This window comes from Chenopodium album, chromosome 5 (assembly GCF_948465745.1).
Source record: "Chenopodium album chromosome 5, dcCheAlbu1.1, whole genome shotgun sequence".
Lineage (NCBI taxonomy): Eukaryota > Viridiplantae > Streptophyta > Magnoliopsida > Caryophyllales > Amaranthaceae > Chenopodium > Chenopodium album.
This window is the reverse complement of record NC_137838.1, coordinates 79029704-79040857: the sequence shown is the minus strand read 5'-3', so window position 1 is coordinate 79040857 and position 11154 is coordinate 79029704. Positions and strand designations below refer to the sequence as shown.

Below are 11154 nucleotides of genomic sequence, written 5' to 3'. Positions count from 1 at the left end.
TAACCTGAGCTCAACATTATCAATGCTTGAGCAGCTCCATCCTCCTCATTGGCATCATCATGCTGTTCTTCCTCATCACCATCGTCATTATCGGTATCATCATGCTGTTCTTCCTCATTAGCAATATCAGCAGCATGTTGTTCGTCCTCATTAGCAATATCAGCAGCATGTTGTTCTTCCTCATCATCGGTATCATCATGTTGTTGCTCCTCATCAGTGATATAAGCATGTTGTTCTTCCTCCTCAGCGACATCATCATCATCATGATCATCGATATACAAACCAGTAAAGCTGACATGAACATTTCCAAGGCTAGGGCAGTGCCATTTAACCCAAGGCGGAGGCGGAAAGAACAACCCTCGATACAGCTTATGGTCCTTGTTTGGATAGTCCAAGAGAAGCCTAACCTGCTTTTGTATGTTGAACACATGAAAGTATTTATCATATGTTGGAAAAATCAGACTGCTGAGGCACTCTAGTCCCTTTGGCATAGGACTGCTACTTCCTTCACCATATCCCTCCACCCCTGACCATACATCGACATGAGGATACCAATAACAAATCGTACTCGGCTTCCATTGTGGTAGATAATCTTTCAAAGATGGGATACCAAATGACCTCTCTTTACAATGCCCAAAACCAAGGAAAAAAGCTCGATCACCCAAGTTTTTCAAACGCACCCATTCTGTTTCTTCCTTGAACAAGAAGACAAACATTCTGCTAGTCCAACTCCCTCCACCATTATCTTCTCGAAACCCTTCGATGGCAAGATACAACTCCTCATTCGACGACACCATCTTCAAATAGCGTAACTCGTATGAAATCCCTTTGACATTAATTTCTTTGTCCACTTGATTTTGTACCAAAAAATCAGGCCTGTCTATGAACTGCATCGAGATCATTTTATTTTGAGGATCGATTACTCCGATTTTCCACTTACACTCCTGATATTTGAACAAGATTACATAGAATTTTCCATTATGAAAAGCCATATCAAGTACACACCCCCAATGGAGAATCTCGATATCAATCCATTGTTTATCACCCAATCTCCATAACATCAACCCATTATCTCTCTGTCGATCCACTAACAGAGCATACTTATAACTCGAATTCAATGCCCACCCACCTACAACTTGGAAGGATATACATTCGGGTCGGGTTTTGCAGTCCGATGAATGAACCAAGTACATGGGTCTATCAAGTTCAAGAACCCGACAATCTAACAGACTGAGACCCAGTTTCCCAACAATGGGTGGATCCGAGTGAAAGTAGTCCAGGGTCCGGCAGTCATCAACCGGGTTAAGGAGGTGCCATTTGGAGGGTTCGAGTTCGATCATCTTGGCAACCCAAGCACCGCCATCGACGCCGGAAGAGGGGAGAGGAGAGAGAAAGTAGAACCGGGTTTGGAGGAGGAAAAGAGGGCAGTCTCCGAAAAGAGGGTGTGTTGGAGTCCTGAAGCAGGAAGGAAATTCAGGGTTTGGTGAAAGAGCGGTTCGCCAAGAAGAGCAAACGGCGCGAAGACGGTGAAGGTCTGGTTTCAATCCATGGCGTTGGAGGATGTGTAAGAGTATGTCTCTTGGAAGATTGCTCCATTTCTCGATTGTTTTATTCTTGCCGGAGTAAGTTTCCATTCTTGGGAACTGAACAATGAACAAGTAGAAGAAAGAAATTTATGAAATGAAGCAGAGGACATTTTGTACTATAATTATACGTATATATATAGAGAGAGAGAGATGGAGGGAAAAGGAAATTGAATGTATCGCGTTTATGAATTAGCAAGCAAGCCAAAGGCCCAAAACTATATTACTGATCAAACAATAGGTCTTAGCTGCATCCTGGAGTAGTAGGATAGCTGCACCACGCTCTATAAAATGAACACTTAGTATAAATCAGGATAGCTGATAATTATGAACGCGTAAAAAAAAATGAATATTCATTAATAAAAAAAGAATACGCAAAAAAAATATTTAGTACTAAAAAGTAGAGCTGTCAATTCGGGTATTCAAGTCGGGTTTGGGTCGGGTCAAATTAGGTATCGGGTTAAATCAGGATCAGGTTATGTCGGGTCAATCTAGCTTTAGATCAGGTTTAGGTTCAGGTTAGGTCAATTTCAATTCAAGTTATAACGGGTCGTTCACCTTTTCGGATATAGGTCGGGTTCAATTCAAGTTAAAATTAGATCGGGTTCAATTTCAGGTTTGGGTTGTGTTGAGTCGGATTTGGATGGGTTACAAGATGGTACATTCGGGTTCGGGTTAGTGTTGATGTGGCCAAGTTGAACTATATAATTACGCCTTCCATAATTTGATCAAGCATCATCAAGATTTTCTTATATACAAGTAATAGAGAAAAAAAGTTATATAGGCTGAACAAAAGATTTTATTAAATCGAATCGAGGGTTTATAGAATTATACAAGTATATAAGCTGAATAAAAGGTATATAAAATTTTATTAAACCTTCCATGACTCGGGTTCATGTTTTAATTGGGTCGGGTACTAGTTCAGGTTCAGATTGTTTTCGGGTCGAATTAAATCGATTGACGGTAACTATCAGGTCGGGGCAGGTTCGGGTTCAGGTCATAAAGTATTGGATCAAATGGGTTTTCGGTTGAGATCAAGTCAGGTTATAGGTCACTAGTTACACCCCATTGTTCGAGTACAGGCTGGGTTTAGATCTTTGTCCGTTAAGGTTGGGTTCTCGCATCGGGTCAGTTTTCTTACAGCTCCCACACTTTTTGAGGTTTCAGGGCCCGGTGGCACAAAGTGTTGAGACCCTAGGGGATATATCTCGGGGGTCAAATAATGCCGTTTGAAACCATATGTGATCATTATATGTTGTCATAAACGTACGTGGTAGGCTTGAGTTTATGAAATAAATGCAAGTTGTGAACAAGTAAAATGACCGTTTAAGGGCATATTGGATGGTTCCACTGACCCAATTGGACACCCGGAGGGTATTAGGGACCATGGTAAACATCTCGACAATTTTTATTTTCGGGCGAAAAAGGTCAAAAAAATTACAAAATAGAAGGCTACAATCCAAGCTTTTTGAGGTTTAGGGGCCCGGTAGCGAAAAACCTTGAGACCCTAATAGATACATCTCGGGGTCATATAATGTCGTTTGAAACCGTATATGATCATTATATATTGTCATAAACTTCCATGGTAGGCTTGAGTTTACGAAATCGATGCAAGTTGCGAACGGGTAAAATGACCGTTTCAAGACATATTGGATGGTTCCACCGACCCAATTGGACTCCCGGAGGGTATTAGGGACCATGGTAAACATCTCGGCAATTTTTATTTTCGGGCGAAAAAAGGTCAAAAAATTACAAAATCAAAGGCTATAATCCACGCTTTTTGAGGAAATTTTGAGGTTTCAGGGCCCAGTGACGAAAGATGTTGAGACCCTAGGGGATATATCTCGGTGTCATATAATGTCGTTTGAAACCATATATGATCATTATATGTTGTCATAAACGTCCGTGGTAAGCTTGAGTTTACGAAATCACTACAAGTTGTGAACGAGTAAGACGACCGTTAAGGGCATATTGGACGGTTCCTCCAACCCAATTTGACTCCCGGAGGGTATTAGGGACCATGGTAAACATCTCGGCAATTTTTATTTCCAGGCTAAAAAAGGTCAAAAAATTACAAAATTGAACGTTATAATCCACGCTTTTTTGATAAAATTTTGAGGTTTCGGTGCCCGGTGGCGAAAAGTCTTGAGACCCTAATTAAGGGTACATCTCGAGGTCATATAATGTCGTTTGAAACCATATATGATCATCATTTGTTGTCATAAACGTCCGTGGTAGGCTTGAGTTTACGAAATCACTTCAAGTTGTGAACGGTTAAGATGACCGTTTAAGGGCATATTAGACGGTTCCACCGATCCAATTGGACTCCTGGAGGGTATTAGAGACCATAATAAACCTCTCGACAATTTGTATTTCAGGATGAAAAATGGTAAAAAAAAATTACAAAATTGAAGGCTATAATAATCCACGCTTTTTGAGGAAATATTGAGGTTTCGAGGCCCGGTGGTGAAAAGTGTTGAGAACCTAGGGTATATATCTCAGGGTCAAATAATGTCGTTTGAAACCACGTATGATCATTATATGTTTTCATAACGTATGTGGTATGCTTGAGTTTACGAAATCACTACAAGTTGTGAACAGGTAAAATGACCGTTTAAGGGCATATTAGATGGTTCCACCGACCCAATTTGACACCCGGAGTATATAACGGACCATGGTAAACATCTCGGCAATTTTTATTTCCGAACTAAAAAAGGTAAAAAAAAAATTAAAAAATTGAATGCTATAATCCACGCTTTTTAAAGAAATTTTAAGGTTTTAGGGCCCAGTGGCGAACAAACTTGAGACCATAAGGGATACATCTCAGGGTCATATAATGCCGTTTGAAACCACACATGATCATTATATGTTGTCATAAACGTCCGTGGTAGGCTTGAGTATACGAAATCACTACAAGCAATAGAAGAAAAAGATAAAAACGCACCGACGAATGCGCACCGGTTATTGAAAACCGGTGCCAAAAATAAAGCCTAGACCACAAAAATAAAAACAGGTTTAATAGGGCACCGGTTAACCGGTGCCTTTTTTCCAAAATTCCCTAAAATTAGAACACGCACTCTCTCCTCACTCTTTCCTCTCTATCTCTAACTCTCTTGTTCTGTCTCCTCTGTTTCCTCTCTCCTCTCAAACTCTCCGTCTCCTCTCTTTTCTCGCTCCATCGCAGCCACCACCAGCGCAACCCTCAACTCTCTCCATCCTAGCTTCCCACCGTAGTCACCACCAGCGCAACCCTCCTCTCTCTCCATCCTAGTTTCTTGCCACCACCACCGCAACCCTCCTCTCTCTCCATCCTAGTTTCTTGCCACCACCACCGCAGTCGTCTCTAATGGAATAAGCCCTTAAAAAACTAGGAGAACGATGCCTAGATCTCTAATGGCGACACTGCTCCTCACAAGGTTTAACCCTCCTTTGTTTTGTTAATTTTGTATAATTTAGGTTAGGGTTTCGATTTCGTTGAGTTTTTGGGTTTTGATTTTGGATTTTATGATTCGGTTGTTGTTTTTTAGTTTGAATTATTATGTAATGTTTGATTTTGAGTTTGATTTTGTCCCTCTTGTTATGATAATTATTGTAATTTGTATGTATGGGAAGTGAAAGAACTCTTGATTCGAATTTTCAGCTATGAATTTGATGAATCATCAATCGGAATGTACAAACCCTAATATTAGAAATGATGATGATGACGATTCAGGTAAATAATTTATTATGCATTATTCATGTTTCTCATAAGAATTATTTTTTTCCTGTTTTGTGAATTTTTCCTGTAATTTAATCCATTGATAAAACTAGTGGTTTATTGATAATTATAATTTGTAGAGTAATTTAGACGAATATTTTGGAAATTTGACCTCAAAAATGAGTAAATTAGATAAATTTCTAGCAATGTGTAAAGTAATTTAGATGAATGTTCAAAAAACTGATTACTGTATATTAGATGAATTCTGGTGATTCCTGGAGTAATTTTAATGAATTTTCTTGTAATTTGACCCCAAAACACAGTTAAGATTAAATTGTTGGTAATTTGTGGAGTAGTTTAGATGAATTATGTGATTATTTGATCACAATCTAATTGATATTATTATAGATGAAGTAAAAGTAAGATGTTGAGATCAAAGAGAAGCAGAACCGAGGGAACTTCGTTGTGTGATTTGTGGTAGGTGTATGGGTTGTACATTTGTGATGAGACAGATGATGATGTTTGCATCCTGGAAAGTGGTGTTGCTTGAGTGAAGTTGCAGGTGTTGAATGCTTCTTTTGTTATGAATATGTAGAGATTATACTGGTTCTTGTGCTTGAAAACTGCAGAGAAATAAAGCTCTTTAGGAACATGTGAATCGGATTATAGTATGCTGGTGTACTTGTTGAATATTTGAAATTATATTATATAGCCAATTATGGTCCTATACCCATTCATGTGCTTGCACAATAGAACATTTTATGCCATATAGTTTGATACTTTGAATTTTTCTTGGAAGGCATCACATGATGGAGACTCGTCTTTCAGTAAATAGACCCATAACCTGACACTATTTAAGGTTTATAGCCTTTTTTTGCCACTACTATTAATCCACTTGTACATAGAAAAGTACCATGCCTCCCTATGCCTTTAATCTTAATGATGCCATTTTCTAGGTTGTAATTATATGTGATGAGTGTGATATCGTATGATATTATGGAATCATATTATATATTAGATTTCTATTTTGTGTACTAGTATATGTACTTTCGAAAATTTTTATTATTTGATATCGTATGAGTTTCTTTCAAAAATAAATAAGATCTTGGGTATGGATGATTGATTATATGTGATTGATGGTCTATATGTCATGTACGATGACTATGGTCTAATAATACTGAAATTGAAGTATTGTTTCTTGGAATGAAATTGATTTGTGCAATACTTGTGTACAGTGTGATGATTTAAGCAAATAAAATGTACAGTGAAATTTAATTTAAGAAGGGAAATGAAACCCGGAAGGGTGAAGAACATGTTGCCCCACTAGTAGTTATGGTTGCTACTAGTTGGTTTAAATTATTGTATATTGCTGTGAGTCTTCCTCCTAATCACTGGGTATTAGTGAGGGGTGTGCACACTAGGGACATTCTGTTTTATTTTATGGCCAATTGGGATTACGCGCGACCCTCTGTAAAGTAGGTGGTGACAGGGACTAGTCCCGGCTTACTGGCGTTCTCTTTCCCTTTCTTAAATAAAGTAATAATATGTTATGTGACTATTTGAACTTGGTTTAGTGTTAAACTATTTATGAGACTATATTATGTATAAAATGTTTTGAACTAAAAATATTTATTTTACGGGATGGAGTTGGAATTACTCAGTTTATCTTATTTTTGGGAGTCTTCTCTCTTTTCTTGTTTCTGATTTATTTTGCAGGTTGGTAAAAAGGGTACTCGGTTACGTGTGAGGAGACGTTAGAATAATCACGTAGCTAAGACAATTTAGTTTATTCCCGAATTTAATTATTTCCTCTCAATTATTGGTTTCAATAATTGCAGTTTTGATGTAATGACTATTTTATTTTGCCACAACTTAGACCACTTAGTTTATTTAAATATTATGTTATTTTTGCTTTGCATTTATTTTCTACGGAAAATAAGTGTAGCAGTAACACTTCCAGAGTTCGATGGTTGGGTTTTTAAAAGTTAAAGGTTACTCTTATTGTTTTAAAGACTCGAATTTTGGGGGTGTTACAGTTATAATGTAGAATTTCTCAATAAAATAAAACAAAAATTTTAATAGCAACCAAAAATCAAAGGAATGTATTTTGGTTATATCAAAAGTGAAAAATGTGAGAACAAAACTTAATCAATAACAATATACTAAAAGACACACCAGTAATCTTTGCTGTGTCTTTAGTATATTTTTTAAAATTTAAAAAATAAAAAATAAAACTTTTAAAAATTGATAGATTATATACGCAAAATATTTACTTCCAAAATTTAGGGAAAATAATCGTTGAATAATATATTTATAAACATAAATATCTATCCATATCTTTGTATAAATAAATTCCTATATTAATAATTACTTTTTAATGTATAATGATAATTTATAGTAAAAAAAATTATGAATATATATTTTTCAACTTGGTAAATGAAAAATTATTATATTTGAAATATAAATAAATTGCCATTAAGGTTTAAAATAAGCAATATAATATGTATTCAAAAAAGATAAAAAAAAATTTAGCAGCTTGATTTGAGATTTTTTAAAAAAAATTAAATTGATACTCCGTGACAAAATTGAAAAACCGTGCATGGCACGAGATCTAACCTAGTTGTGAATAAATTTTAAGTGTTGATATAATCTTCTACGGAGTAGATCTGATGTGAAATAAAAAAACCATTAGCGACAATTTGATAAAAAAATAACTCCGACAATAAATTGATAAAAAAAAAAAATAACTCCGACGAAAAATTAACCCCCTCTCTCCTCCGTTGTAGTACTCCGAGTTCTCCATTGCGGCGGTGAGCTTTCTCTCCTCCATTGATGCAGTTTTTGTTTAATTATTGAATATTTATTCGACAATTTAGGGATTAGTTTAACTCTGAAAATTGAGTCGAATTTGTTTGTTAATGTGTCGCATTTGTTGAGTCGAATTGAGTCCTGTGAAGACTGGGTTTGGAGGCTCGTTGAGCTCTAAGCTCAAGGCTAAACCGATTGAGCTCTAACCGACTAGCCAAGCTCAAGGCTTCAAAGGTCTAAACTTGATCACGAGTGAGGAGCTCCAAACGTCAAAAATTTTATTTGTTTAGTTTCAAGAGTTTATGTTAATTAAAGTCTTATGTTGCAATTCTTGCACATGCAGATAATCTATTCTGGTGATTGTTGCTTTCCATTTCGAATTTTTCAAGTGAAAGAGAAGAAGAGAGTAGAAGACAGAGAAATACAAGTATGAGAGAATTGAAGGGAAATACAAGTATGAATTTATGAAAGGGAAATGCAAGTATGAAAGGGGTTATTTATAGACGATTAATTCAAGAATTGAGATATAGTTGATGACTTTAAACTTAACTAACAATCAAGAATCACTTACTTCTGTTTGGATTAGTGAGCTGGATAAGACATGGATTGATTACTTGGCTTAACTACCTAGACATTCTGTTATTTTTCTATCTAACATAGAATTCTGTTATTGGTTTGTTATAACTAACTTGGCATTCTGTTATCATTACAGTAGTTTGTTATGAAAGAAAATCAATCAGATAACAAATTGGAGTTTTGATGTTTTCCTGTTGTGTGATTTGTAGGGTACGTTATCTCAACTTATGAAAGATGATCCGATCCTGTTGATGCCGGAGGATGTTATAGCAAAAAGAGGAAGCTTAAAATGTTGTGAGGATTTTATGACTGTGTTTCTTCTTATTTTGTTGGGACATATTTTATACTCCACTATTGATGGGCCACCTAGAGGCGACGAAGCTAGGAATCATCAATTAATGGGGGCCGAAGCACTAAATGGTCTATACTTCGAATATGAAAATGATCAGTTAGTTGTAGCCAAATTATTCTGTTATGGGTATTACATTGGTAAGCTCAGAATATATTAAGAAATGCCAAGCTCAAAATATTTTAGGGAAATTTTTGGATCACTTTTTAGCATGGCTCAAGGACTATTGTTTTTTTAATTTGTATTTAGACACGTAAAGACATGTAAATGTGTATATGCAAAGCTATAAGCAGATGGCATTATGACAAATGTTTTTTATTTTTATTGGAACTAATTCAGCTTTCAGAAGCTGTTAAGTGCTTACAGAAATGGGTGGATTTAACAATCCCCTCTTTTGTCAAATGAAAAACATTGAGGACACATACATTATCAAAATGTTTAACGGCTTGAAACTAAAATCTTACATAACTAGAAAAATTGAAATTATCATACTGCCTAATCTTGACAAACGGCCACCTAGCTCAACCTTATCAATCATCAACAGCAGCTTCATCAGTATCAGCAGCATCATCTTCATTGGTATCAGCAGCATCATCTTCATGGTATCAGCAGCATCATCTTCATTGGTATCAGCAGCAGTCTCATCGTCGATGCCATGTTCCTCAACACCAGCAGTACCATTGTGTTGTTGCTCTTCACCGAAGACACCATCATGCTCGTTGTCGAACCCTCTGAAATTGACCTCAACCTTGTTAGGGAGGTACCATTTTACCCATGGGGGCGGTGGAAAAAAGAGGCCTCTATACTTCCTGTTGTCCTTGGATGTCAGAGGGCACTTAGTCTGATACCCCTTTAGAAGCAAGGCCTGCCTGTGAATGTTGAACAGGTGATAGTAACTATCATAGCTCGGCAAAGCTATGTAGCCGAGACGCTCTAGTCCCCTAGGAAGAGTGAACTCTAAGCCAACAGGTCCTGAAAAATACATTTGCAATTTTCCAAATGTTTCATTTTTAAGAAACCACCAACAGATTGTTCCAGGTTCCCAATTAGGCAGATAATCTTTCAGAGGAGAAATAGCAAAAGAAGTATCACAAGGATTCCCGAACCCCAGAAAAAATGCTTCATCACCCAACTCCTTGACACGCACCCACCTCCAACCTCCATGTTTCCTCTGTTGTAACAAGTATACGAAGACATACAGTAGGCCTTCATAACCCATCTCTAAGTCATGCTTACCATTGATGACTAGATACAACTGATTATTCGTCGACACCATTTTCAGATTCCGGAATCTGTAATTAACCCCATCAATTTCAAGTTCATTATAGCAGTCATTCCTTGATACCACATTGGGTGGCTTGATGAATTGAATCACCATTGCATTTTCTGGATCAATAACGCCAACTCTCAACTCATGATTCTTCTTCTTAAGTTTCCCACGACTTGTTTTGAGCAAGACAACGTAAAACTTTGCATTATGAAAAGCAATATCAACGATTCTTGAGAATCAATCTCAATATGAATCCATTCTGTATTACCGAGCTTCCACATCATTAGACCTGATTTCTTTTCTACCAAGACAGCAAACTTATAGTTTGTGTTCATAGCCCAACCGCCAACCACTTGAGTTGATATTTGATTGGTAAAGGGATTTTGGTCCAGCAATTTAACCAAGAACATAGGCCTCGCAAGTTCAAGAACCCGGCATTCCAAAAGATTCAACCCCAACTCTCCTTTGATGGATGGAGTAGCATCAAAGTATTTCCGAAAGACCTCATTCACCGGGTTAATCAGCCGCTTTGATGGACCGTCTTCGATCATCCTCGCCACCCAAGAACCCCGGAAGAGGAGAGGGGGCAGATGTAGTAGAAAGGTGTTTGGAGAAGAAAAACAGGCTCATCGTGATCAGGGTGTTTCGGCAAACTAATGCAGGGTTTACGATATGCCAGAAGAGACAGGGATGATCTCCAAGAAGCCGGTGAAGCTCCGACTTCAATCCATGCCGTTCAACGATGCGAATCAGTATTTCTTTTGGAATGTTTTTCCACTTTTCTAAACAAGCCTTTTTAGCTGCTGTTTCCTCCATTGTAGTAATTACCAAGCTTTCTTGGCAAATGTTAAAATCAGAGAAACAAAAAAAT

At 37.1% G+C, this 11154-nt stretch overlaps 1 long non-coding RNA gene across 1 annotated transcript; it reads left to right on the top strand.

Moving 5' to 3' along the window:
- The first annotated feature begins 4659 nt into the window (after positions 1 to 4659).
- Positions 4660 to 7198, top strand: LOC145631237 (uncharacterized). Its single transcript, XR_014112378.1, has 3 exons — positions 4660 to 4999; positions 5224 to 5295; positions 6997 to 7198. It is a non-coding gene; the product is annotated as an uncharacterized LOC145631237 (long non-coding RNA).
- The last annotated feature ends 3956 nt before the right edge of the window (positions 7199 to 11154 follow it).